This window comes from Epinephelus lanceolatus, chromosome 7, assembly GCF_041903045.1.
Source record: "Epinephelus lanceolatus isolate andai-2023 chromosome 7, ASM4190304v1, whole genome shotgun sequence".
Classification (NCBI taxonomy): Eukaryota; Metazoa; Chordata; class Actinopteri; order Perciformes; family Serranidae; genus Epinephelus; species Epinephelus lanceolatus.
In genome coordinates, this window is record NC_135740.1 from 32847333 (window position 1) to 32872002 (window position 24670).

At 40.7% G+C, this 24670-nt stretch overlaps 1 protein-coding gene across 5 annotated transcripts in view; it reads right to left on the reverse strand.

Annotated features, from left to right (window-relative positions):
* enox2 (ecto-NOX disulfide-thiol exchanger 2) overlaps window positions 1–17383 on the reverse strand; it is a 282746-nt gene extending 265363 nt beyond the window's left edge. For 3 of the 5 annotated variants that reach the window (XM_078169457.1, XM_078169458.1, XM_033633104.2), the window contains exon 1: window positions 16893–17167. The gene's annotated coding sequence lies outside the window, so the exon portion shown is untranslated. Of the gene's footprint in view, window positions 1–16892; window positions 17168–17219 lie in introns of those variants that run through there. The other 2 variants (XM_078169459.1, XM_033633105.2) reach the window with 2 other exon arrangements.
* Window positions 17384–24670: the final 7287 nt, after the last annotated feature.

Sequence of the window (24670 nt, forward strand, 5' to 3'; positions counted from 1 at the left end):
CCAAAATTATGACCCAACATCAGCACTGCCTGATTAAAAATGTGGCTTTCATTCTTATGAAAAAGTAAAAAGGGTTTAAGCACCGAGGTCAGCGTCAGATGCTCAGGTAATCAGTGCAAAACAAAGCCTAAAAGGTAGCCGGCATTGTTGTTCTGCTTGTGCATTTGAAAAGTTGTGAATGTTTGAAATCTGATTATGTCTAACCGTGATGAATGCTGCATTTTTCCCTGCGCTGGATTAAACTGAAAGCACATCCACCTCCCTACTTGTCAATGTCACTGCAGCTTCCAGACCTACCGGGGTATGAAATTAATTTACTTCACACCTTTTGGAGACTTCGCATAAGATCAGCGTCCATTGAGATCCGGTGAGGAAATTTACCCTAAAGCTGAAAGCTACATAGCCTAAATGACTGACCACAGGGAGTGATAAAGAATATTGCATTGAGGCGGTTGGACCAATTGCAACAGCAATTCAGTTTGCCTGAGGACAAAATAGGCTTTGTATAGCAGGTGAGAGTTAAGGACTAAATGGAACCTGTTATCAAGCACTGGGCGATGCCCTGAAAGCAAAACCAATGCAATGCAACACTCCTGCATTTATCCTGGGTGTTACTGCAAGGTCAGTATGAAAATTTCATTCATCACGTTTCATACATACAGCAGACCTACAGCATATCCCATGTGGTACTCATAGTACAAGTGAGTCCAAGCACTCTATTTTTTAAGCCTCCTGGGAGGAGTACAGCGTATGCTCCCATACTGTCATTTAAGCTAGTTTATTTTTATACCAGAAAGGTAGGTGATGTTTAAAGTTGTGAAATAGATTTATTTTTAACAGCCATTTGAGTGAAGTGGAACAGAAGGTAACATTAGACCTCTACAAGGAGGGTGACTATAATTAAGTTACTATGCCAACTAAATGTCTTCTTCTGCACATTAACTTTGCCCTCGGTTTAACCTCTGCAGTGCACATAAAGTTGACAAGAGAGAAAAAATCTTGAGCGTGAGTACAGTTGGAGTGATGTTGCAGCAGGAAATCATTCAATTAACATAGCTTTGAAATGAGAAATAACATCATACTTTTTATCAGTATATTGCGCTGTTTCAATAATGACAACTCCCAGCAGCATGTTAGCGACACACAGTTGTACAGTGCCTGTTGGCTGTAACCTGCATCTGAACTTTTCAAACATTTACAGTTACACTTCTTTTTCAAAGAATATACAAAACACAAAGACCTCTGACACCATACTGTCTATTATTAGCATCAGTTGAATAAAAGCTGTACTGCTATGTTTTCTTATTGCAATTTTCAGCGAGCAATCAAACAGGTCTAAAGTGCTTTACTAATTCAAATCAAGGTCCCCTTATGGCTAAGTGTGCACTTTGCATCTCTGTTAAGTCAGAAATAATAAATATTAAGTTGAACCCAGCAATGTGCGGTACTCAACAGTAAAGGGCTCAATTAAATATAATCAAATACAACCACCACAATTAAGTCCCCCAACATACTGGTTAAACGCACATGAGACATGATGTGTTGGCCGGTTTTCATGATGGCAACGCGGGGATTAACCATGTTTCTTTAGTTTAGTGGTCGTTATAAAACAGATGGGAAAATGTTGTAATTTTTTAGGAAAGTTTAAAGAACAACTATACAGTTAAAGAAATCAGCATTAAAAAGTCTAAAAACTACTAGACTATTCATGCATTCATCTTCTGTAACCGCTTATCATGTTAGGGGCTGCGGGCGTCAATCTCAGCTGACTTTGGGCAAGAGGCGGGGTACACCCTGGACAGGTCGCCAGACTATCACAGGGCTGACACATAGAGTCAGACATTCACTCTCTCATTGACCATTCATTCTCACATTCACCCCTACTGGCAATTCAGACTCACCAATTAATCTAACCTGCATGTCTTTGGACTGTGGAAGGAAGCCGGAGTACCCAGGGAGGACATACAAACCCCCCACCCTCAGTTCGAACCATGAACCCTCTTACTGTGAAGCAATAATGCTAACCACTGCATCACCATGCCACCCATGACTAAACCAATGTTATATATTTTGTTGAGCTGTGTACTTACATTATCTGAAATGTTTTCAACAATGTTTAAACCCAGATACATCTGTTATCTTAATCAAGGACACAGTTCATGTCATGTGGTTGCCATTGCCTGTCAGTGGTGTCATATCCCCTTTGCACATCCATCAGTGATCAGCTAATGGGGATCCTAATAAAAAAATAAATAAATAAGAGTTGTGGTTGTCTGCCAAAAGATGTCATAAATTGACTTTTTGTCCAGTTTTAAGCCACATTTTTATGATACACTTTTTAGATCTTGGTCATTTTAACTATGTTTTTTAACTGAATGATGGACTTTAGTCAGCGGATGTCCGGATCTTCAGTTATCAGAGAAACAAGCTGAGCAATCATTAGCAGCAGCTCGGCTTCAGCCCCTGCCGTACCGAAAACTGTAGGAGAAACACTGATTTTTAACTTGGAACTGCTTTATTCAGCATTTTCACCGCTTTACATCACGGGGTGCATTTGTTTTGGAGGTGAGGAGATCTCTGCAGATGAATCGCCTCCCACTATAAACCTTTTGTACGTCTGAATCCTAAGTTACCATAGAAAAAAGATGAGCACATATTAGCAGTAGCTGGGCTGGCAGGCCCTCTGCAACAGCCAAAGTGCACCTGAGAGACAGAGATTTTATCTTTGGGAGGAAGGGCCTCTGCAAATAATTCAGCTCCCTTCAAAAACCTCCTGAACAATGAACAGAGGGGAATCCTCACCAGGAGAAACTGACTGCATTGCTTCGTCTTTTGTTATTGTTCTGTATTGACTGAGATACCTCTGTGGCAGAAAATTATATATTGTACATTCAGGTAACAAAACATGTAAGGATGACATTAACTGTCACAGTTTAGTTTATAATATTGTGTTGGAAACAAATTACTCATATAGTTTTGCAATGTACTAATTCATAGATACTATCTGCTAACAACCCTTCACATTACTCTACTAATCCACTCACTTGTTGTTTTGCGGTGGGGAGCTCCTGTATGCATAAACCCAAAATACACACAGGCTTATTGATTCGCTCAGATGGCACCCTCCCACCGCCTGCCTCTTCTTATCCAGCTCCCAAATTCCCTTGAGGGTCAATAAAACCTCTCATAATGAGAAATGTCACCTTTCCTCATCCGAAGTGGGACAAAAACAATTTGGTTCGGAACATGGGGAATGTTCCCAACATGGTGCCATCTACCAGGCTAAGTTTAGCAAGATGGCCTCGGGGAGGAGAGTCTAGTCAGACAGATTTAGCGATTGAAATCAAAATGGTGCTGGGGCACTTTTACACAGTAAGGACACGATATCGAATTTATAACAAACAAATAAGACTGAAACCAAAAACACCGCACTAATATTAAGAAGTGAAAGGTCAGCGGTGGGCTGTAATAGACTGACAAGTGTTTACAGTCACATTAATGACAGGATTAGTGGGCGTTATCATCTTGAGGCAGCACTATTTAAATAACATGCACGGACATCAGAATGAGATCTGCTGAAATCCAACTCATATATGAGGGGAAGAAGGTTTTAAGCTTCTGCTTTGGCTTTTAAACAATAATTGGAGCAGGAAACAACAGCTAATAAATACCAGGTGTGCCTGATGATTACTCAGTCGCATTAATTAGCCAGATGATGTCACAGACCTACACCGCTCGTAGCGTAAGTGCTTGTTTACCAAATTAAATACTGGGACATCCTACTTATTAATGAAGCATTTGTCAACAGCAGATAAACCTTCCTTGAACACTGGTCTAAAAGCTTCTGAGAAAGAGGAGTTGTTTACATGATATTACAAGAGAGCAGTGGGCGCTGACATGTTGATGTTCTATCCTTTAGACTCGTGACATCAACCTAATTAACGCAACTGAATAATTGGTTTGCACATGCGGTGTTTATGAGCTGCTATAATTAAAGTTTTGAAGTCAGAAGCTTAAAACTGCAACAATGCCTCTGTCCTTGTTTGGAGAAACTCTACTCTTTTTTCTGGCCCCTACTACTTATCTAAAGTTGTTTAAAAAATGCGCTATCCCTGATCCAACATTTATATTTCCTAAATAATACATAGTGCGCCCACAGCAGCTCTTTTTTAATATAGATTATTCTTATTTTTCATTCTAAAGCCAGAGGAGATAGCTTCAAATTGCTTGTTTTGTCCCCACTGACAGTCCAAAACCCATAAATATGCAGTTTATTATCACATAAAACACACGGGAGAAGTTGGAAATCGACAGTGTTTGTCATTTCGTCATTTTTGCCTGACTAATTACCAACCTAAATTAATGTTTTGTCAATCATCTAACTGATTAATGATTAATCATGCCAGCTCTAAAAACATTTCAATGTAGATACTGATATGTTTGACAGCTTAATAGCTTTACATTAAGTGAAAAGAACTTGCGTTACAGCTTTCCATTAACCGTCTCCTCCAGTCTTTTGTACTGTGTCTGCGAAGAGCAGCGTATTGGTCTGGGACTGCTGTAGCAGGAAGGTTTGGACAGGATTTTGACAGCTTCCCCTTCAGCACGAACAAAATATTGAAGTTCAATTGCAGTTTTTACAATAGCAGCACTCTGTGGAACACCAGCAAAATGTCTGTCTCGTTCGTGATTGACATGCGCTATAAAAAACAAAGTGGTTTTATGCTGCACAGCAGAATTGCATGTTTTTTAATTATGCGGCACTCTCGATCCAGCCTATGTGCATGTAAACCTGTATGCCTCATTAATATTCCTAAACAAGCTTTCAGCTACTCTTACGCTGCACACTGATTATCAAGGACATGACACACACTTTATATGTGGGCTCTGAAAAGCAGAGGGACTGCCCACCACTCGCAGCAATTTCAAGTAATAAAAATATTGACCATATGGTGGAAAGTGGGTGTGCTGTTATGGTAATGCATTTTAATAAACTGAATTAAGATTGCAGAAGGAAGCAAAACAGCCCATTTCTCCTTGTGTTCACAAAGATGGGTTCATGTAGAGAGGAAGGGTTATTTTACATCAGCCATCAATAACTCCGCCTCGTGGCCCTTAGGGGCATGAAGATAAATGTATCCTCTCCATCACAATATAAATGAGGTAGTGACCAGTGAATATGCACGTCCACGCACATATTGCACACAATTGTATGGGCAGTGTCATTGTAATCCTGCCGAATCCTTAACTCAGCATCTCAATTATTTTCCTTCATGAAGTGTTTTCCAATTAAAAAACACACAGAGCCATCACTGATTTTGAAAGGGAGCAGCTATTAATCACAAAACACCGACGTGACAGGAATGATTTCTGCGCTCATGTAAGTCCGACGTACACGGAAGCACAGCACAAAACGCCGGCCACCATTGTTAATCTCTTTTGACAGCACAGGTTGGTATTATGAAAGGGCTATCTTCATTACAAAGTGAAAAAGTATCCTAGATTTGTATGCAGCTCAGCTTTTGACTTCAAATGTAAGGCTATTGTATTTTTATTGAAACTTAGTTCTGTTTCCAACAGCCAGGGTCACCTTACCTAACATAGAAAGTTAACTGAACTGACAGATCAGAACTTTAGTGCAGACAAATTCACTTTTAATAAAAACCATGGGTGCTAGAGCTGTTTAGTACAATCGAGTGTTGTGACAAAAACTTAAATTCTTTCTTACATGGATGTTGAAGGCCTTTATAACAAAGAGAGAGAGATTCATGATGTAAATTTTCATAAAAGTAAAAGTTAAGTTAAATGTTAAAGAAACAGGCTGGTGTGCTATTAACAAATTCTAGTAATGGTGTATGCTACTTACTGTGTTCTAAGACAACAAAGCAATCATAAGCTGTCATCATCAGTCACATATCGAGGTTGATGGGCTGCAAGGTAGGCTGTCTGTGCTTTGTTTACATGGTTACAGATGATTAAAGGGATAGTTTGGATCTTTTGAAGTGAGGTTGTGTGAGGTACTTATCCATATTCAGTATATTACATACAGTAGTTGTCAGCTGGGAGATGCAGGCTGGAGTTGGAAGCTAAGCAGTGTACTGCTGTGGAGGGGCCAGCAACAAAACATATTTTAGCCACCTTAAAAAAAGCCCCACCTCAAAAAAATGAAAATCAGTTCAAGTGTACACTATAATTGGAATATTTTCACAGCTTTATCTTGTCGGCAGGCGGTGATTTCAGACGGGAAACTGAAATCATTATATATACTGTATGTAATACACTAGGGCTGCCCCCAAACGTCAGTCGACCAGAAAGGTCATTCGTCGGCAAGATTTCATTGGTCGCTTAGTCACCAAACAAAAAAAAAAGTTAAACTCTATTCAAAACTGCATCTTCTCAAAATAAATCAAAACCTATATGACTGGACCATGTGGGAATTTAATTTGAAAGGACAGACACAGGTTAAAGATGCGGCATGTGTACAACCTCTAATTTCCAGGGCTGGTACCTGCGGTTATTCCACAGGCTAGTTAATAACATGTCGGGCAGGAAATCCAAAGTGTGGGATCATTTTGAGAAGGTGAAGGATGAACAGAATAAAAGAAATATATAATTCAATATCATAAAGATGCAGGCTACTAGTCAACTAATGACCCTAAGTGACAACTATTAGTCGACTAGGAAAATTCTTAGTCAGGGGCAGCCCTATAATACACTGAGTACCCATACAGCCCCTCTTAAAAATATCATAACGATTTCTTTAAGGTTAAAAGGCCTGTTTGAAATTAATTTTATTTTGGTATGTGCCTTGATATGGTTACGCCTAAGTTAAAGATTAAAAATGGCTATCTTAACTTAAAAATATCCCAGAAATGTTATGTTTGGAACAGCCTCTATATACAGACTCTACATTCAGTGAATGCAGAGTCTGTAGGCAAACCCCGGAGATCTTCTTGGAAGAAGAGCGGAAGAGCCCTGGTTTCTGGTGCTAGGCTGTTTGTAGTCCGCGTGATATTGATCAATCACTAACGAGGCAGAACATAATTGGCATCACTGCAAACTCTGAATCCATTGCAATGTTTCAGCATATTTACTTATATATATATATGAATGGAAGTCGGAAACGGAAATTCGCCTCCTCTGCCCAAATCAAACCGGAATGCCAAAAAATCGGGGGTCTGCCCCCAGAGGCTGTATCACCGTCTGCCAGAAGTCAGACGCCGAATACAGCCGATGGGTTCCAAGAATGTGTTTAGTATGACTTTTAGAGATGGTCTAATGTGTCTTACTCTCCCCCAACATCTGATACCTCAGTACTCATTAATGAAACAAAATTATGCCTCTGTGATGCAGTGGCAATAAAAATGGAATTAGCGGCAGTGACTGAATGAATGACTTGTGAGGACTTCCTTCATTTGTTGGTCTTAGGTAATGAAAAATCTTTTGGCTCTTGACTATGTGGTAGACAAAACAAGCAGTTCAATGGCCTCACCTTGAGCATCAGAAAACTCTGCTGGTCATTTTCAATATTTTCTGCCATTTTACAGACCAAATAACTACTCAATTAATCAAGACGAGGGCTGGGTGCTATGAAGAAAATCAAATATGATGATATTTTTGACCAAATACTTTGATATCAGTTATACAGCATTACTGTAGGGCTGACTATTGGTGCTGTCACATAATATCTATATGATTAGATTTTTGATAAATAATCACCAGAAAGGTGGATATAATGAATCAGTGGGTAAAGGCAAATAACAGAACAGCTAGGAAAGTCTGGTAAGTTCAGAAAATTACGTCACTTTACTGTAATGCAGCCTTTAAAGCCAGGAAAAGACAACACTTAAAGTATTATGATGCCCAAAATGTAATTTAATATCATGATATCAATATAATATCACTATATTGCCAGGCCCTAATCTCCTCATCATATCTCTAACTCTCATAATTACAGCTGACCATTGTCCTCAGCTGGTCTGACCTAAACAATGCCACAGAGCACAATGACATCATAACTAAACAATAGGCCTTGCACCCTGTTACACATGTAGAATCACCTCAGCACTCACAGCTGCGGTGTCCATATGTCTCTGTCCTGTGCCTCCAATAAGCCAAGCACAAATCCATCAACAAAGCAGTAGATCAGGTAACACTGGCATGGCTGCAGTTCTTATTTGTGAAAAGCAAGGTCATGGAACCACATGGATGCTGGATCAATCAGACAGATTAATGAAGCACAACCTGCTGACATGAGGAATATTGACACCCCTATTACATCTTGGTCCTGCAGTCCTCAACGCTGCTTAAATAAATCAGGCCCAAGTAGAAGGAGGCAGGTAAACTTCTGAACCTAATCCTTCACATGACAAACTGAATAAAAGCGGAGCTCAGCTGTAATGAAACGGGGCTCTTCCTGGAAATATTGAACTCTGGAAATGCCACAGAATTAAATATCAATTTGGTAACTGTGGCTGCAATCGATTTCATCTGCGCTCAGAAGTTTTTGCTTAGTATTCATTACATGATAAAGCTGAGATAATCTGCTTATCAGAATCTCATATACAGCATATAGCTTCCAGAGCCAAAACATATTTATCTTACATACAGTAATATAGAACAGAGAAAAGCAGCAAATCCTCATATTTGAGAAGATGGAAGCAGCTAATTAGAGCTGCAGTGATTAGTTGATTAATTTTCTGTTGATTGATTAATCAACAATTATTTCTCTTGAATGTGACCATTTCTAATACACATTCATCTGCCACTTTATTAGGTACACCTGTTTAACTGCTCATTAACGCAAATAGCTAATTATCAGTGTTGAACGTGGCATGGTTGTTGGTGCCAGACGGGCTGGTCTGAGTATTTCAGAAACTGCTGATCCGATGGTCCGACAAAGAGAAACTATCCATGAGAGAAGGTTCTCTGGGTGAAAATGCCTTGTTGATGCCAGAGGTCAGAGGAGAATGGCCAGACTGGTTCAAGATGATAGAAAGGCAACAGGAAGTCAAATAACCGCTGGTTACAACCAAGGTCTGCAGAAGACCATCTCTGAACCAACAACACGTCCAACCTTGAAGCAGATGGGCTACAGCAGCAGAAGACCACACCAGGTGCCACTCCTGTCAGCTAACAACAGGAAACTGAGGCTACAATTCACAAGGCTCACCAAAACTGGACAATAGAAGATTGGAAAAACGTTGCCTGGTCTGATGAGTCTGGATTTCTGCTGCCACATTCAGATGGTAGGGTCAGAATTTGGTGTAAACAACATGTAAGCATGGATCCATCCTGCCTTGTATCAACGGTTCAAGCTGCTGCTGGTGGTGTAATGGTGTGGGGGAGATTTCCTTGGCACACTTTGGGCCCCTTAGTACCAACTGAGCATGGTTTAAACACCACAGCCTACCTGAGTATTGTTGCTGACCGCGTCCATCCCTTTATGACCACAGTGTACCCATCTTCTGATGGCTACTTCCAGCAGGATAACGCACCATGTCACAAAGCTCAAATCATCTCAAACTGGTTTCTTGAACATGACAATGAGTTCACTGTACTCCAATGGCCTCCACAGTCACAAGATCTCAATCCAATAGAGCACCTTTGGGATGTGGTGGAACGGGAGATTCACATCATGGATGTGCAGCTGACAAATCTGCAGCAACTGTGTGATGCTATCATGTCAATATGGACCAGAATCTCTGAGGAATGTTTCCAGCACCTTGTTGAATCTGTGCCACCAAGAATTAAAAAGGGCGTCCAAACTAGTAGCACTAACTAGCAAGGTGTACCTGATAAAGTGGCCGGTGAGTGTATGACAACTGACTGAATATTGTAAGGTTTTAGTCTTTTAGTTTGACAAAACAAAATGAACTGAAAACATCACCACAGCCTCTAAGAAACTCTAAATGCCATTCATTCACTATTCCTTGATATTTCATAGACTTCAGATTTATCAAGAAAATAACTGGCAGACTAATCAATAAAGAAAATAACTGCTACTTGCAGCCCTGCAGCAAATGTTTGGCAATTTTGCTTGAAAAATAACTGATAACCAAAACTGTTGCTGATTAATCTCCTGACAATCAATACATCATTTCATCTCCTAATCATTTCAGCACACAGGGCATAGGCAGGGTCTTTTGATTAAACCTAGGACTGCACGCATAGTTGCATATTTCATTCTGATTAAGAATGAACTAGTTACACATCTACTGCACAGTCCTTTAACGAATCACCACGTTGCTCTTAGAAAATTTCCACAGAAAATACATTAAATTACTAAAACCCAAATGAAACATCATGTATATTGGCTCACAGCTCTGCAGCAGACAGAAATACCTACGCAGTTGCTTCCCCTTGAATAAGCTGGTTCACTTAAAGCGACTCAAACATCATCTCTCCTGCCCAGATTCTGGTTGTATTTCCGACAACAGGGACTCAGAGTGGGCCAGAACAAATGGCATCCTCCATTTTTAATCAATAGGTGGATTAACCTTTGCTATCAACAGCACCTCTCACAGCAAAATATGGAGTCAAGATTTAGGATTATACCTCGGAAGACATGCTTTAGCTCATTATTGGACTTAGATCTTCAGACCTGTATGACACCCCATATATCATTGGCATTAGGTTACCATTAATGACTCAGTAATCCTTCAAATCTCACCACAGAAATGCACCTCATCATGAGCCCTTCTGGAAATGAATGTATTTGCAGAGGTGTCTCCGGTAATGATCCTCCATATTTTTAGAGGCGAGCTCTCCACTTTCGTGCCCTCATCAAAGGCTGGTCGTCTGAACATTTAGATAAGTACCACAATGGTGATTCTTATTATTTCCATATCACTCACACAGCGCTCATAAAACTGTCTTGCTGCACAGAGCGGAGCCGCGTTCCTCAGATTTTTTAACAGCCAACGATTTACTACTTGACCCCAGTGCTGAAACATTAGTTGGCTGATGAATTAGTTTTTCAGCTTAATTGAAAACAAGTTTGATAATCAACTAGGCCTAATAATTTAACTCTGCTTTATTCATAAGGCACTTTAAACACAACACTTATGATCCAAAGTGCTTTACAGTGCAGAGAGAAATAACAAAAACAAGGAAAATGGAACGAAGAAATGATCAAAATGTTGGGGTGAAAGGTCCAGCAGCAAACATGCCAAACCTCATTCTCAATTACCAATTTGTTTAGTCTACAAACTTTGAAAATAGTGGAAAATGCCTAGTATGTTTCTTGTCTTCAGATGACTTGTTTTGTTTCTCAAACAATCAAAAACCCAATGAAATACTAGGGATGTGTGAGTTTAAGTAATTTTGCTTTCGACATCCCGACACCCATTAACTGGCAACTTACAGCTTAAAAAAAACATAATGACCTGAACAACAAGAGATGCCATGACTAAACATTAAATAACCCTGACTGGAACAAGTAAACTCTGCGTTCACAAGTGGAAGCAATTGTCTGTAATGTAACATTATCTGAAAACAACTGCATACTGTATCGCTGAAGCTAATCTTTCCCAGCTGAGCTATGTGCATGAGTCTGTCTCACCACCAAGCATTGCGCAGGAGTGATGGGGAAAATAAGACATACAGGACACTATAACTGGGGGAAGTTTGTGAGGAATGGTGCGGCAGGGCAGCCACCAGATATACTTGCCACTGCCCCTGGGAGCGCCATGATGCAACTTCTTGGAGGAAACTACCACAATCTGGCACATCCCAGCCACTTGCCCTCTATTTGCCTGAGAGCAACAGACACACAGAGTCAGACACATAGCCCCTGATTGGTTGACAAGTTAGGAACACAGCCTCTGATTGGTCCACAGACTAAACCCAAGGCACCATGGATGGCTGGTGGGGATGGTTAATAACTAACAGTTTTCAACACGGTAAAATGGATAAATAATTAGAAGACATTCAGTGTCGGATTTATCAGTTTAAGGCTTGATTACAAAGCTTGTGAAAATGATATAATTGCACCAGAGCCATTGTTGGATTAGCACAACCGATAGCATTAGCTTCTGGGCAAAAAAAAAGGAGGACACGCACATGCCCTTGCCTGAATACAGAGTTTACTTGCCCCAGGCATGTGTCAATGTCAAGCCCTGGCACCTCTTGTATTTTACATCACTTTGCTTCTCAAAAATAACCGGTTAGCTGCAGGTTAATGAGTGTTGGGCTGTCGAAAAGGTAAATTAACCCAAATTGACATTCTTTGTCTGTTTGGACTGTTGGATGAACGAAACAAGCAAGTTGAACACATCACCTTGGGCTCTAGAAGTACAGTACAGGCCAAAAGTTTGGACACACCTTCTCATTCAATGCGTTTTCTTTATTTTCATGACTATTTACATTGTAGATTCTCACTGAAGGCATCAAAACTATGAATGAACACATGTGGAGTTATGTACTTAACAAAAAAAGGTGAAATAACTGAAAACATGTTTTATATTCTAGTTTCTTCAAAATAGCCACCCTTTGCTCTGATTACTGCTTTGCACACTCTTGGCATTCTCTCCATGAGCTTCAAGAGGTAGTCACCTGAAATGGTTTTCCAACAGTCTTGAAGGAGTTCCCAGAGGTGTTTAGCACTTGTTGGCCCCTTTGCCTTCACTCTGCGGTCTAGCTCACCCCAAACCATCTCGATTGGGTTCAGGTCCGGTGACTGTGGAGGCCAGGTCATCTGCCGCAGCACTCCATCACTCTCCTTCTTGGTCAAATAGCCCTTACACAGCCTGGAGGTGTGTTTGGGGTCATTGTCCTGTTGAAAAATAAATGATCGTCCAACTAAACGCAAACCGGATGGGATGGCATGTCGCTGCAGGATGCTGTGGTAGCCATGCTGGTTCAGTGTGCCTTCAATTTTGAATAAATCCCCAACAGTGTCACCAGCAAAACACCCCCACACCATCACACCTCCTCCTCCATGCTTCACAGTGGGAACCAGGCATGTGGAATCCATCCGTTCACCTTTTCTGCGTCTCACAAAGACACAGCGGTTGGAACCAAAGATCTCAAATTTGGACTCATCAGACCAAAGCACAGATTTCCACTGGTCTAATGTCCATTCCTTGTGTTTCTTGGCCCAAACAAATCTCTTCTGCTTGTTGCCTCTCCTTAGCAGTGGTTTCCTAGCAGCTATTTGACCATGAAGGCCTGATTCGCGCAGTCTCCTCTTAACAGTTGTTCTAGAGATGGGTCTGCTGCTAGAACTCTGTGTGGCATTCATCTGGTCTCTGATCTGAGCTGCTGTTAACTTGCCATTTCTGAGGCTGGTGACTCGGATGAACTTATCCTCAGAAGCAGAGGTGACTCTTGGTCTTCCTTTCCTGAGTCAGTCCTCATGTGTGCCAGTTTCGTTGTAGCGCTTGATGGTTTTTGCGACTCCACTTGGGGACACATTTAAACTTTTTGCAATTTTCCGGACTGACTGACCTTCATTTCTTAAAGTAATGATGGCCACTCGTTTTTCTTTAGTTAGCTGATTGGTTCTTGCCATAATATGAATTTTAACAGTTGTCCAATAGGGCTGTCGGCTGTGTATTAACCTGACTTCTGCACAACACAACTGATGGTCCCAACCCCATTGATAAAGCAAGAAATTCCACTAATTAACCCTGATAAGGCACACCTGTGAAGTGGAAACCATTTCAGGTGACTACCTCTTGAAGCTCATGGAGAGAATGCCAAGAGTGTGCAAAGCAGTAATCAGAGCAAAGGGTGGCTATTTTGAAGAAACTAGAATATAAAACATGTTTTCAGTTATTTCACCTTTTAACACTACATAACTCCACATGTGTTCATTCATAGTTTTGATGCCTTCAGTGAGAATCTACAATGTAAATAGTCATGAAAATAAAGAAAACGCATTGAATGAGAAGGTGTGTCCAAACTTTTGGCCTGTACTGTATGTTTGTCGACTAAACAATCAATTGTTAAATCTGAGAGATAATCAAAAATTTGATCTGTACTGAAAATATTCATTAGGTCTAACATGATCCCATGACTATTAGTATCTATTTGGGGCGGCAGTAGCTCAGTCCATAGGGACTTGGGTTGGGAACTGGAGGGTCGCCTGTTCAAGTCTCCGTCCGGTGCAAAATATGGAGCATGGACTGATAGCTGGAGAGGTGCCAGTTCACCTCCTGGGCACTGCCGAGGTGCCCCTGAGCAAGGCACCGAACCCCCCAACCGCTCTGAGCGCCTGTCATGGGCAGCCCACTCTGACATCTCTCCACTTAGTGCATGTATAGGTCCAGTTTGTGCATGTGTGTGTTCGGACCTGTGTGTAATTGAATTTCCCCTCGGGATTAATAAAGTATATAAAATTAAAAAAAAATATTTATGGCAACTGTATCACACTGGTTAGTAAGCATCATAGTCGAGTACTAAACTGGTGCAATTTAACTACTTTTTTATTTGGAAGATAAGGCCAACACAGCAAAGCCACTTTACTTTCACTCAACCCCCATAAAACCAGAAATGACAGCCCACTGGTGGTCCAGATCAGGACCTGGTTGCCAGAGCAGGACCATTTACAGGTCGTGATACACTGCCTTATCACAGCTGATTGCATTATAGCCCTAAATTGGTCCTCTGTATGTGCCAGACAAAGGTCAGCGCTGTAACCAGATGTCAACCTTAAGTAAATCTCAACAAAGCGACATCTCTCACACTCTCTGTACTTTTGCCAAGATTAAAGTTTTCTCACCAATGGTGGGCTTTTACAAACATGTTTTTGGTTATAATAGCCTGTGTAGCCTTATATTGTTTGAAAATGATAGCTTTAATCTGCCAAAAATAAGGTACAAAACATGATAGAGTCTATATAATAATTCTGGGTCTCCCACCTGGAGGCATCTCAAACATTAAAATCTCTAAATCCAGCCACTATGACTGCCATGATTGGCGTAATCAACTGTCATCTGTGCTCAAAATACTTTCCTGAACGCTGCTCTACATCACAGTTTTGACCATAAAAGGAACAGTGGTCCAATGCACCAATGCTACAGTCTAGAAATACTTAATTAGTAATCTAAGTCTGCAAAGTAACTACTGACAGAAACTGTCAAATAAATGCCATGTTAGTAGAGTACAAAGTACAAAATCAACTTCTAAAATGTGTGTTAAAGGTGAGAGACAGTAGTTCCCAATAGTGACCATTACAGGACCAGTCATGAAAGAAGTAGTCAGACATACTTTTACATACTTTTTTTTAGTAAAAGTTGCAATACTACAATCTTGAAATCTTGAAATCCTCAGTTAGAGGTAAATAAGTATTGGCATCGAAATACATTGTAATATATTGTGAATACTGCAACTAGGCAACTAACTAAAACTGTCAAATAAATCTAACATTAGTAGAGTAAAAAGTGCAATATTTGCCTCTGAAATTTAGTGGAATAGAAGTAAACATGGAGAAGAAGTAGTATAGAATGGAAATACTAAAGTAAAGCACTTAATTAACTTAATTTCACTTGATGTGGAGAGAAGCATTTTAACTGCACAAACCTCCAGCTCAGGAGGACTAACCCGCTGTAAGACTGATTAATGGACGTTAAAGGTGAAAGAGAATATCTCAGAAAAAGGTTTTGACCATTACAAGACCAGTCATGGGGGAAGTGGTCAGATATACTTTCAGTAAAAGTTGCAACACTACAGTCTTGCCATATTCAGTCAGAAGTAAATAAGTATCACCATCAAAATATGTTTTAAGTAACAACAGTAAAAGTAGTACTCATTATGCAAAACGGCCTACTTTAGAGTCACACAGATTACTTAATTATAACATTAATGCATGTTGCAGCTGGTACAGATGAAGCTATTTCTACTACTTTGCTGCTGGGGAGCTTCATCCACAACAATGCATCTTAATTTATTAATTGATTAATATATTGTATTAATAATCTATATGTGCAAAGCAACAAAGCTACAAACAAAAACTGTCAACTTAATTTTACGTTAGGAGACTACAAAGTACAAAAAGTATAAAGTAGAATAGAATGGAAATAATTGAGTGAGGCACAGTACCTAAAACTTGTACTTGAGTACAGTACTTGAGTAAATGTAATTTGTCTTAGAGACAAAGAGAAGTGGAGAGAAACATTTTAACTGCACAAACCTCCAGCTGAGGACTAACCTGCAGTATGACTCATTTCTGTATTCAGTTGAAAGAGAAAAATTTGCTTAACGGAGGGGTTTTCACTGCAGCTGCTTCGAACAAAATCCTACTCTGCAACACTGAGAGAATATCAAAGCAAATAGTTGGGACGATTACAGTACCAGTTGTGGAGGAAGTAGTCAGCTATACTTTCAGTACAAGCTGTGATACTACAACTGTCAGAAGTAAATAAGTATTGAAATGAAAATGGATGGATGGACCAGTTGTGGAGAAATTAGTTAGACATTGCCTTGGTAAAAGTTGCAATACTACAGTCTTAATAAAGTACTGTGTTAGAAGTAAATAAGTACTGACATTAAAATAAATTTGAAGTCACAACAGTAAAAGTATTCATTATGCAGAGTCATACATGTTACTTAGTTATAACATTAAAGCATGTTGCAGCTGCTGAAGATGAACAACAATGCATCTTCATTTATTAGCTGATTTATTTTTGGTATGAATAATCAAAAGCTGCAAAGCAACTTTGCTACTAACTAAAACCGTCGAATAAATGTAACGTTAGTAGAGAACTAAAAGCAATGTGTGCCTTTGAAATTTAGAGGAGCAAGTACAAGGAGTGCAGAGTGGAAATACTCAAGTAAAGTACTAGTTTCACATGTCGTGGAGAGCACTTTAACTGCACAAACCTACAGCCCAGGACTAACCTGCAGTATGACTCATTTTGCATTAAACTTAAAGACAAAACTGTGCTTACTTGAGGTGTTTTCACTGCAGCTGCATTAAACGCAACGCTCCTCTGTCACACTCCTCATTCATATAAACAGCAGTTAGATAAGTCGGCTGACATAACGTTACGTATCCTGACAAAAGCCCGCTAACTTGACTAGATTCATGGCTACATGGCGCTTCAGATGACACTAAACATAGCGCTTCGTGTGTGGCACAAACTCAACTCAACTTTTACGACACTGAGCCTCACTATAAACTTCCAGCTGCTACATTACTGAGAGAGAAGCTAACGCTAACTACAGCTGTCGGAAGTTAGCACCTCAGAAGTGAAACAGGAAGTTGTGAAAAGTACCTGGCTGTGCTGTCTGTCTTCTCCCATGCTCTCTGTGCTGCTGAAAGACGCCCTGCAGATATCCACATGACACTTGGAAGTTTCTCTCAGCTGTTTCTTGTTGAGTGGGGTAACCAGGAAAGCCTCTGGTTAGCAACGAGACCTGGCTGTCAAACAATGGCGGAGCCAAGTACGGCAAGCGAGAGGCTGACACGTGCTGTTTGTTGACGATTTTCTTGCGGCCCCCTGTGGGCGAAATATTTGGGATGGTTTCGTTTTGGTGCTGCTTGTTAGACTGAGGTACTGTCAAAATACACGTACCAAACATAATAAAGGTGGTAAAAATACACAATAAGTACTAATTTGATACATTTCTACAATATTATAACAGTGTTGGAAGAAGCATTCAGATCATTTTGGGGACTGTTCTTTACTTATCGGATGAGAGGGTGGCTGGGGTGTGACTTCTTTTTTTTCTTTTAGAAATATTTTTCTTTAGCCTCCCTGAGAGACTGAAGGATAGTGCATGAGCTCCCTTCCACCATAAACCAGTTGTTAGAGTTTAAATATGTACCCTTTGATAGGCTATTTACAATGTCAGAGATGAAATTCAGAAGTTGAAAAAAAGCTGTGGTTTTTCACTCTTGTGGAAACAAAATGCAAAACTTTAAATGAGACATGTAGAGTAAAATGATATTGACAAACTATCACTATTTTAAGCTTAGATTTAGTTGTGTGTTTTACTGACAGAGACATTTGTCCCACAATCTGTTCAAGGACAGTTGGAAATTTGACAATCCAGCAACTGTATTTCTTGTTTCTACAGTTTCTGGCTATGATAAATTGTGTACTTTTGGTTGGGGGGGGGTTAGGTTTTAAAACTCTAAAGGAAATTTCGGTTTATTTCAACATGTCTCCTATCATCCTAAATTTGTTTCAAGTGACTAGTGACATAAAAATAATAGTTAGCATGTTAGCCGTTAGCCTAGATACAGCCAGGGCGCATAGTAGCGTCAGACCTGTTAAAACGTAAGTGAACGGGCATACTTCAAGTGCAAAGTTAGTCCACTAAACAAGCTTTTTTTTCCACAAAGACCGCCTCATATCGTTAGGATAAATGTCAGAGAACATATAGAAAAAGACATGTAAACGTGTTGTCTTACCTTACCGGTGTGCTGCCGTGTTTGTTTACCATCTAGCTCTGCTTTCCAAAGTGCGGCAGAAATATTGCGAGAACAAGCCGTGATCTCATACCGTGCCTGAAATCTCGCAAGAACAAGCAGCAACAGCTGGAAGGCAGAACCGGACAGGAGCCTGAAAAGTTCATTCATTTATTTTATGAAAGATTTATAGAATAATGGCTGAATTTTTGCCAGACTTCTACTTTGTGGAGGAGGAATTTGATTTTGCAGAGTTTGGTGGCCGCCCTTATTTATTTGAGCCAGAATACACTGACAAAGAGCTTCGTGAAATTGAAGAACGGAGGAAGAGAGAGAGAGAGAGGCGCAACAGGTAGAGGACGAGAGGGGAGGAATGGCTGCTGCAAGGCTGCGTAGCTCTGGAGATTGGTGGTGTACTTGTGAATGCTGTGCGCCAGTGCCCACAGAAGAGGAATGCCTCTGTTGCAAGGAATGGGACCGGTTGCAGCCTTATTTTCAAGGTCTGGATGTGACCGAGGACGAGACACCTCCACCTGGAGTAGTATCCAGCTGGGCTTTATCTAGAGCTGGCGAGATATATTTCGGCTGCGCTTTGGAAAGCAGAGCTAGATGGTAAACAAACATGGCACCACACCAGTAAGGTAAGACAACACATTTACATGTCGTTTTCTATATGTTCTCTGACATTTATCCTAACGATATGAGGCGGTCTTTGTGGAAAAAAAAAACTTGTTTAGTGGACTAACTTTGCACTTGAAGTATGCCCGTTCACTTATGTTTTAACAGGTCTGACGCTACTATGCGCCCCGGCTGTATCTAGGCTAACGGCTAACATGCTAACTATTATTTTTATGTCACTAGTCACTTGAAACAAATTTAGGACGATAGGAGACAGGTTGAAATAAACCGAAATTTCCTTTTAAAGTTGTAAGGTAAGGTAAGGTAAACTTTAATGTCCCCAAGGGGCAGACTGAAATACAGACAGTTGTCATGAGTACAACAAATCAGACCATACAACACAAACATGAAGAATCCAGAATCACACCCTGTCAGGGGTAAATCATGGACCATTAGTGGTCACTGCTGGTTAAGATAAGCAATAGAACACAGGACAAAGGACGATCTTTAACACACTAACGCTACATTAAGAGAGGCAAAACCTCCTCATAAGTCTCTCCCCAGTGCTTATTAAATTATTTGACATCCATCCATCCAGGCTGGGTCATGGGGGCAGCAGGCAAAGCCAAGCACCCCAGACATCCATCTTCCCAGCTCTTCCTGGGGGACCCCAAGGTGTTCCCAGGCCAGATAAGATATGAATCCCTCCAGCATGTTCTGGGGTCTACTCCGGGGCCTCCTACCAGTGGGATGTGTCCAGAACACCTCCAACACAAGGCGCCCAGGGGGCATCCTAATCAGGTGCCTGACCTTTTCAACTTGGCATACTTGGACACTGATGGTGCATTTGTTTTGTACTCGGAGGTTGGAAGTCGGAAGTGGGAATGACATCACCTCCGAGTTGACAACAGTTTTTGCATTCTAGTTGACAACGGTGGACAAGTCTGAAAAAAACATGGACGCCCGCAAGAAAGCCTTTGTTGCCCTTGCACTTTCAGAGTATAGACAGCTTCAAAACCATCGTGCACTCCAACTGATGAATGCTGCAGATGAGGCTGACCTAATGTAAAACAAATAAGATAAAATTGCTATAAACAGTACTTTAGCAGAGTGTTTACTCACCATGTATGTGACCGGCAGCCATCTTGAATTTGGAAGTCGGGGTTGGTTGCTCAGAGTTCCCGAGTTGGAAATCTCATCTCAGGGTGCATTCGATTTTAAACTTCTGACTGGGAACTGGGAATTTCCAACCTCCGAGTAGCAGGTGCTGATCCCTGGCATTGCAGACTGCTCTGGGGATGTGGAAATTATTTGACATGCCTTCCCATTTTTGCACTGCCCCCTCCCCTCTCACAAGTAAAGAACAGTCCCTTACTTCAGAGCTTTTCATCACGTCTTTGGTAATGGCTGTTAAGAGTTTCCAGGGTTTAACGACATAAAAAGGAGTTTGCATATAAAATAGTCCACATACCACTTTCTTCTTATTTAGTATTCTCTACCAGAATTACACCAGTGTATAGAAAACTTTAAAAACAACATTTAGACCATGATATAGGAGGTTCAAATATTTTAGTTTTTCATGAGATTTAGATTGTTTGGCTTGAGGCTAATTTTCTCTAAGTTGCAGATTCTACTCGGTGAGTTTGAACTCATGACCTCCTTTCAACAGCCCTGTTCAGTAGGGATACCACAAAACCACAATGTAAGAAATGTTTCATTACAAATAAAAGTCCCGACTTCAAAGTGAATATACATATGTATCAAGAGCAAAACTTATTCAGAATATCAGTGGTTATGAATGTTGAGCTCTGGGCTATTAGTGCATGAATTTATAGGTCAGAAAGTGCCCGAGAAACTCCAGATAAGACCTGGATGGATACGCTCAGTTTTTATTTCTCTTCTTATTTCACAGAAAAGACATTGGATGGCTCTCTTTTATTAATTATACAAAAATATACAACCTTAATGTCCTGGCTTTGGCAGCTCAGATCTCAGATCAAGTTTTTAAAGACCCAGAGGACTAATTTCTGTCCATCTGCTGCATTCATCAGAAGTCGTTATCCTCTTTTACAGCTGTCATTATTCTTGTGCAGTTATTTAATGGATTCCCTTCAAATTCCAATTCAAATTAATACAAGACTATTATGTAGATGGGTTTGATAAAATTTAAAGTTGCATGAGTTGTCTTACAGGAGGAAGTTATTCACTGAAATTCCAAAAAGAAAAATTCAGTGTACTTTGTCTCGTATATTTTACTCTTCATAAGCACCCATACAAGTCTGCATTTGCTCATAGTGACACCAATTACAGGCTACAGTAGTGAAGGTGGTGGAGAGTAACTAATTACATTTACACAACTGCTGCACTTAAGTACAACTGTGAGATTCCTTACTTGAGTATTTCCATCCATTCATTTTCAACTGCTGAAAATCTGAAATCTGAAACCGGGTTGTGGGGGCAGCAGGCCAAGCAAAGCACCCCAGACGTCCTTCTCCCCAGAGACATTTTCCAGCTCCTCCTGGGGAACCCCAAGGTGTTCCCAGGCCAGATGAGATATGTAATCCCTCCAGCGTTTTCTGGGTCTGCCTTGTGGCCTCCCACCAGTTGGACATGCCCAGATCCTATTCAGAAGCCTAAACCACCTCAACTGACCCCTCTGGACGCAAAGGAGCAGCGGCTCTACTCTGAGCTCCCTCCGGATGTCCACACTCCTCACCCTATCTCTAAGGCTGAGCCCAGCCACCCTTCGAACGAAACTCATTTTAGGCGCTTGTATCCATGACCTCATTCTTTCGGTTACTACCCATAGATTACGACCATAGGTGAGGGTTGGGACGTAGAAGGACCAGTAAAGCAAATGCTTTGCCTTCTGGCTCAGCTCCCTCTTCACCGCATCACTGCAGAAGCCGTGCCATACCACCAAACTTGAGTATTTCCATTATACTTCTATTCTGCTACTATAAGGACAATATTGTACTACAACAAATGGTAGTTATAAGTTACTATCTATCAATCAATCAATCAGTCAATTTTATTTATAAAGCCCAATATCACAAATCACAATTTGCCTCACAGGGCTTTACAGCATACGACATCCCTCTGTCCTTATGACCCTCACAGCTGATCAGGAAAAACTCCCCAAAAAAACCCCTTTAACGGGGGAAAAAAAAAACGGTAGAAACCTCAGGAAGAGCAACTGAGGAGGGATCCCTCTTCCAGGACGGACAGACGTGCAATAGATGTCTTACAGAACAGATCAGCATAATAAATTAACAGTAATCCGTATGACACAATGAGACAGAGAGAGAGAGAGAGAGAGAGAGAGAGAGAGAGAGAGAGAGAGAGAGAGAGAGATGCAGGTAATGACAGTAGCTTACAACAACATTATTGAAAGTAATAATATTATAGTTATAGTTCTGGCTACTGTGGTACAATATGTTGAAAGTATGTATTAATATCTGGCAGTATACATGTGTGACAATAGTCATATGTGTATAATAACAGTAGAAGTATGACTAATGACTAATGATGGCAGCAGCAGCAGGAGGCATCTGGCAGGACCACGGCAGCAGCACAACCACACACGTCACGCTGTCCAGGCACCGCTGCGATATGAGTTAATCTGAGAGACAGTGGAGCACAAAGGCTCCGGAGAAGAAGCCGAGTTAGTGACATCCAGAATGGCCGAGTTAGCAAGATGCAGTAATAGGATGAGAGTGAGAGAGAGAGAGAGAGAGAGAGAGGGAGCCCGGTGTATTATAGGGGGGTCCTCCGGCAGACTAGGCCTAAGTCAGCCTAACTAGGGGCTGGTACAGGGCAAGCCTGAGCCAGCCCTAACTATAAGCTTTATCAAAGAGGAAAGTCTTAAGTCTAGTCTTAAATGTGGAGACGGTGTCTGCCTCCCGGACCGTAACAGGAAGATGATTCCACAGGAGAGGAGCCTGATAGCTGAAGGCTCTGGCTCCTGATCTACTTTTGGAGACTTTAGGGACCACGAGTAACCCAGCGTTCTCAGAGCGCAGTGTTCTGGTGGGATAATATGGCACTATGAGCTCTCTAAGATATGACAGAGCTTGACCATTTAGAGCTTTATAAGTTAACAGTAGGATTTTAAATTCAATTCTGGATTTTACAGGGAGCCAGTGCAGAGAAGCTAAAACAGGAGAAATATGATCTCATTTCTTAGTTCCTGTTAGTACACGTGCTGCTGCATTCTGAATTAGCTGGAGAGTTTTTAAGGACTTACTAGAGCTACCTGATAATAGAGAGTTACAGTAATCCAGCCTAGAGGTAACAAAAGCGTGGACCAATTTTTCTGCATCTTTTCGGATCAGGATAGGCCTAATTTTCGCAATATTACGCAGATGAAAAAATGCAGTCCGTGAGGTTTGTTTTAAATGAGAATTAAAAGACAAATCTTGATCAAATATTACTCCATATTATCTATGAGTTGTTAGATCCACCAAAAAGTGATATCCCCTCCAAATTTCTCAGCTGGTTTAACTAACAAAATATTTTTGGTGCAGAAGCAAAGTTTTGCATAAGATTAGGAAGAAAAAGTAAAAAAAAAATGTAGTACAACTTTGTGTAGAGCCACCCTGCTTTAATTCTTTCCAACTCCACTAAAAGGTAAGTTTGAGATTTTCCAACCTGGACTCTAATTTTCAGTGTTTTTGTGTCTAAGTGACTAATGAGAACAACCACCTGTCTAGACAACAACTGGTCCAGTATTGAGAAAGCTGCTGCAGCCGGTAGCGACAAAACAGGCTGCAGTGTGACCACTCTGGACAGGTTCGCACAGTTAATTTACATCTATTAAAAGTGCTTGTTTTTGCCACTGACAGGTTCAGATTATTATTGAAAGTGTCTGACAACATTATGGAGAGGATCCCTACAGAGACAGACTTTTTGTTAAAAAGGAAGATCCCTTTTGTTAAACCACTGTTTCTGGTTAAACAATAAGGAAACCCTCAAAATCTCTATTGCCAAACCCACCAGAGTCCATTCAAATAAACACCAATTTATGCATGCATAAAGCCAGCACATTTTGATACCTAATTGGGTGAATTAAGGGTTTATTTTAACCAAACCAGATTTTGTGGTTGTTGGAACAGTGGAAAGACAAACCAAGTGGGCTTTGTGAGTTTTATTTTGTTTCTGTCAACTTTGAATTACTGTTTAATTAAATGGAGTCCGGTGGGTTTGGCGAGAGTGATTTTGGCACTGTTTCTGGTTGAACAAAAAGGATCTTACTCTTTAACAAAAAGGTCTACCTCTGTAGGGACCCTTTCCAAGATGTTGTCAGACACTTAGAATAACAATGTGAACCTGTCAGTGACAAAAACAAGCACCTTTAGTGGATGTAAATTGACAAACATGCTCCAATTGTTGACATCGCAGCCTGTTTCGCCCTGTTTTTTTGGCTACTATTGCTCAATACTGGACCAATTTAAAATAAATGTTGTTCCAATTTGTCACCAAGACACAAAAACATGGGAAAAACAAAATGGCTCAAATTAATTATCTCGTGACCCCTGAAAGGAGCCCGACCCCTAGATTGGGAACCATAGTCGTAAACTGCATGGCTGTATATAAAGCAGTTTAAAATGGCTCAGCCACAGGCAGGCCCGCCTTCGGGGATGATCCCAACCCAAGGCTAAGGACAGGCCCATGGAAAGGTCTGTGGCTGACTTT